The sequence below is a fragment of the Pleurodeles waltl genome, chromosome 10 (assembly GCF_031143425.1).
Source record: "Pleurodeles waltl isolate 20211129_DDA chromosome 10, aPleWal1.hap1.20221129, whole genome shotgun sequence".
Classification (NCBI taxonomy): Eukaryota; Metazoa; Chordata; class Amphibia; order Caudata; family Salamandridae; genus Pleurodeles; species Pleurodeles waltl.
The window spans coordinates 1083886575-1083891489 of NC_090449.1; positions in this window are offsets into that span (position 1 = coordinate 1083886575).

A 4915-nucleotide genomic window follows, 5' to 3' on the forward strand; every position below is an offset into this window, starting at 1 on the left:
CAATTCCATGAACCCCCGAGTCTCTAGCACAGACCCGGATACTGCCAAACTACCTTTCCCGGGGTTTCACTGCAGCTGCTGCTGCCATCCCCTCAGACAGGTTTCTGCCCTCCTGGGGTCCAGCCAGGCTTGGCCCAGGAAGGCAGAACAAAGGACTTCCTCAGAGAGAGGGTGTTACACCCTCTCCCTTTGGAAAAAGGTGTCAGGGATGGGGAGGAGTAGCCTCCCCCAGCCTCTGGAAATGCTTTGATGGGCACAGATGGTGCCCATCTCTGCATAAGCCAGTCTACACCAGTTCAGGGATCCCCCAGCCCTGCTCTGGTGCAAAACTGGACAAAGGAAAGGGGAGTGACCACTCCCCTGACCTGCACCTCCCAGGGGAGGTGCCCAGAGCTCCTCCAGTGTGCTCCAGACCTCTGCCATCTTGGAAACAGAGGTGCTGCTGGCACACTGGACTGCTCTGAGTGGCCAGTGCCAGCAGGTGACGTCAGAGACTCCTTCTGATAGGCTCTTACCTGTGTTGCTAGCCTATCCTCCTTCCTAAGTAGCCAAACCTCCTTTTCTGGCTCTTTAGGGTCTCTACTTTGGGGAATTCTTTAGATAACGAATGCAAGAGCTCATCAGAGTTCCTTTGCATCTCTCTCTTCACCTTCTGCCCAAGGATCGACCGCTGACTGCTCAGGACGCCTGCAAAAGCGCAACAAAGTAGCAAAGACGACTACTGCAACCTTGTATCGCTGATCCTGCCACCTTCTCAACTGTTTTCCTGGTGGTGCATGCTCTGGGGGTAGCCTGCCTCCTTCTTGCACCAGGAGCTCTGAAGAAATCTCTCGTGGGTCGACGGAATCTTCCCCCTGCAACCGCAGGCAACAAAAGACTGCATCACTGGTCCTCTGGATCCCCTCTCAGCACGACGAACGTGGTCCCTGGAACTCAGCAACTCTGTCCACGTGACTCCCACAGTCCAGTGACTCTTCAGTTCAAGTTTGGTGGAGGTAAGTCCTTGCCTCCCCATGCTAGACTGCGTTGCTGGGTAATGCTTGATTTGCAGCTGCTCCGGCTCCTGTGCACTCTTCTAGGATTTCCTTTGTGCACACCCAAGCCTGGGTCCCTGACACTCTAACCTGCAGTGCACAACCTCCTGAGTTGTCCTCCGGTGTCGTGGGACTCCCTTTTGTGTCTTCGGGTGAGCTCTGGTTCACTCCTCTTTGTAGTGCCTGTTCCGGCACTTCTGTGGGTGCTCCCTGCTTCTGTGAGGGCTCCATGACTTGCTGGGCATCCCCTCTGTGTCCTCATCCAAGTGGCGACATCCTGGTCCCTCCTGGGCCACAGCAGCATCCAAAAACCCTAACCACGACCCTTGCAGATAGCAAGGCTTGTTTGCGGTCTTTCTGCGCAAGAAGACCTCTGAAAGCTTCTACACGACATCGGACATCCATCCTCCAAAGGTGAAGTTTCTAGCCCTCTTCGTTCTTGCAGAATCCACAGCGTCTACCATCCAGTGGCAGCTTCTTTGCACCCTCAGCTGGCATTTCCTGGGCATCTGCCCAATCTCGATTTTGTCGTGACTCTTGGACTTGGTCCCCTTGTTCCACAGGTACTCTTGTCCGGAAATCCACTTTGGTTGCATTGCTAGTGTTCTTCCTTGCAGAATTCCCCTATCACGACTTCTGTGCTCTCTGGGGAATATAGGGGCACTTTACACCTACTTTTCAGGGTCTTGGGGTGGGCTATTTTTCTAACCCTCACTGTTTTCTTACAGTCCCAGCGACCCTCTACAAGCTCACATAGGTTTGGGGTCCATTTGTGGTTCGCATTCCACTTTTGGAGTATATGGTTTGTGTTGCCCCTATACCTATGTGCTCCTATTGCAATCTACTGTAACTTTACACTGCTTGCATCACTTCCTTTTGCTATTACTGCATATTTTTGGTATTGTGTACATATATCGTGTGTATATTTGTCACCCTCATACTGAGGGTACTCACTGAGATACTTTTGGCATTTTGTCATAAAAATAAAGTACCTTTATTTTTAGTATATCTGTGTATTGTGTTTTCTTATGATATTGTGCATATGACACCAGTGGTATAGTAGGAGCTTTGCATGTCTCCTAGTTCAGCCTGAGCTTTGCCATAGCTATCTTCTATCATCCTAAGCTGCTAGAAACACCTCTATTCTACTAATAGGGGATAACTGGGCCTGGCACAGGGTGTAAGTACCACAAGATACCCACTATAAGCCAGGCCAGCCTCCTACATTGGTGGCAGCGGTGGGATAAGTACTTGCAACTGCTTTACCACTTTGTCATTTGGTACTTTTCATAAGAGAATCATATACCAAAAGTTCAGTATATGTACACTTAACCAAAAACGTTTACTTTTCTATTCTAAAACTTTTAACAAAGTTCTGAAAAGTTTTTGAAAACTTCTAAAAGTTTTCCCAAAGTTTGAAAAAGGTTTTTTTTCTGTGCTTTCTAAAGTTCTTAAACTATTTCTTTCTCACTATACTTAAACCTTTACTATCATGTCTGTTGTAGAGTCCACTCTCAAAACTGTTAATGCAACATATCAGAGTTTGAACTATAAAAGTTTGAGGGGTCTCTGCCTGGATAGAGGTTTGAGTATAGGTAAGAATCCTACAAAAGAGTTTCTCTTTAACATGCTCGTTGTAGGTGACCAGAACCAGTCTGGCCCATCTCAGGAGAGGTTAGAAAATGGGGAAGGCTCCCAGTCTGACTCAGGAGAGTTCCTTGAGAAATCTGGGGAGGGTAAACAAAGGACAATAAGACTAGCCTTGTCCAGATGAGTCTTCATTGTCTAAGTGGAAATGTGTAGGAAAGTACCATCTTGCCTGGCATGTTACCCCCATTTTCACTGTATGTATGTTTTAGCCCTTGTGTCACTGGGACCCTGCTAGGCAGCACCCCAGTGCTCATAGTATGTGCCCTGTATGTGTTCCCTGGTGTGCCTAACTGTATCACTGAGGCTCTGCTAACCAGAACCTCAGTGTTTATGCTCTCTCTGCTTTCTAAATTTGTCACTGCAGGCCAGTGACTAAATTTACCAATTCTCATTGGCACACTTGTACACCCAAATAATTCCCTTGAATATGGTACTTAGGTACCCAGGGTACTGGGGTTCCAGGAGATCCCTATGGGCTGCAGCATTTCTTTTGCCACCCATAGGGAGCTCAGACAATTCTACACAGGCCTGCCACTGCAGCCTGAGTGAAATAACGTCCACGTTATTTCACAGCCATTTTTCACTGCACATAAGTAACTTATAAGACACCTATATGTCTAACCTTCACTGGATGAAGGTTGGGTGTCAAGTTACTTAGTGTGTGGGCACCCTGGCACTAGCCAAGGTGCCCCCACATCGTTCAGGGCAAATTCCCCTGACTTTGTGAGTACGGGGACACCACTACACGCGTGCACTACACATAAGTCACTACCTATGTGTAGTATCACAATGGTAACTCCGAACATGGCCATGTAACATGTCTAAGATCATGGAATTGTCACCCCAATACCATTCTGGTATTGGGGGGACAATTCCATGATCCCCCGGGTCTCTAGCACAGAACCCGGGTACTGCCAAACTGCCTTTCCGAGGTTTCCACTGCAGCTGCTGCTGCTGCCAACCCCACAGACAGGATTATGCCCTCCTGGGGTCTGGGCAGCCCCAGCGAGGAAGGCAAAACAAAGGATTTCCTCTGAGAGGGCGTTACACCCTCTCCCTTTGGAAATAGGTGTGAAGGGCTAGGGAGGAGTAGCCTCCCCCAGCCTCTGGAAATGCTTTGATGCACACACATGGTGCCCATCTCTACATAAGCCAATCTACACCGGTTCAGGGATCCCCCAGCCCTGCTCTGGCGCGAAAGTGGACAAAGGAAAGGGGAGTGGCCACTCCCCTGACCAGTACCTCCCAGGGGAGGTGCCCAGAGCTCCTCCAGTGTGTCCCAGACCTCTGCCATCTTGGAAACACTGTTGAGGGCACACTGGACTTCTCTGAGTGGCCAGTGCCAGCAGGTGACGTCAGAGACCCCCTCTGATAGGCTCTTACCTTTCTTAGTAGCCAATCCTCCTTTCTTGGTAGCCAAACCTCCTTTTCTGGCTATTTAGGGTCTCTCCTCTGGGGAATTATTGAGATAACGAATGCAAGAGCTCACCAGAGTTCCTCTGCACTTCCCTCTTTGACTTCTGCCAAGGATCGACCGCTGACTGATCCAGGACGCCTGCAAAACCACAACAAAGTAGCAAGACGACTACCAGCAACATTGTAGCGCCTAATCCTGCTGGCTTTCTCGACTGTTTCCTGTTGGTGCATGCTCTGGGGGTCATCTGCCTTCACCCTGCACTGGAAGCCAAGAAGAAATCTCCTGTGGATCGACAGAATCTTCCCCCTGCCAACGCAGGCACCAAAAGACTGCATCACCGGTCCTCTGGGTCCCCTCTCATCCTGACGAGTGAGGTCCCTGGAACACAGTATCTCTATCCAAGTGACTCACACAGTCCAGTGATCCTTCAGTCCAAGTTTGGTGGAGGTAAGTCCTTGCCTCCTCACGCTAGACTGCAAACCTGGGTACTGTTTGATTTGCAGCTGCTCCGGCTTCTGTGCACTTCTCCAAGGATTCCTTTGTGCACTTCCTAGCCTGGGTCCCCAGCACTCCGTCCTGCAGTGCTCAGCCCGCTGAGTTGGACCCCGACGTTGTGGGACCCTCCTTTGTGACTCCGATCCAGCTCTGGTTCACAAATCTTCTAAGTCCCTGCTCTGGTACTTCTGTGGGTGCTGCCTGCTTATGTGGGGGCTCTCTGAGTTGCTGAGCGCCCCCTCTGTCTCCTACTCCAAGGGCCGATATCCAGGTCCTTCCTGGACACCAGCAGCACTCACAAACCTCTACCACGACCCTT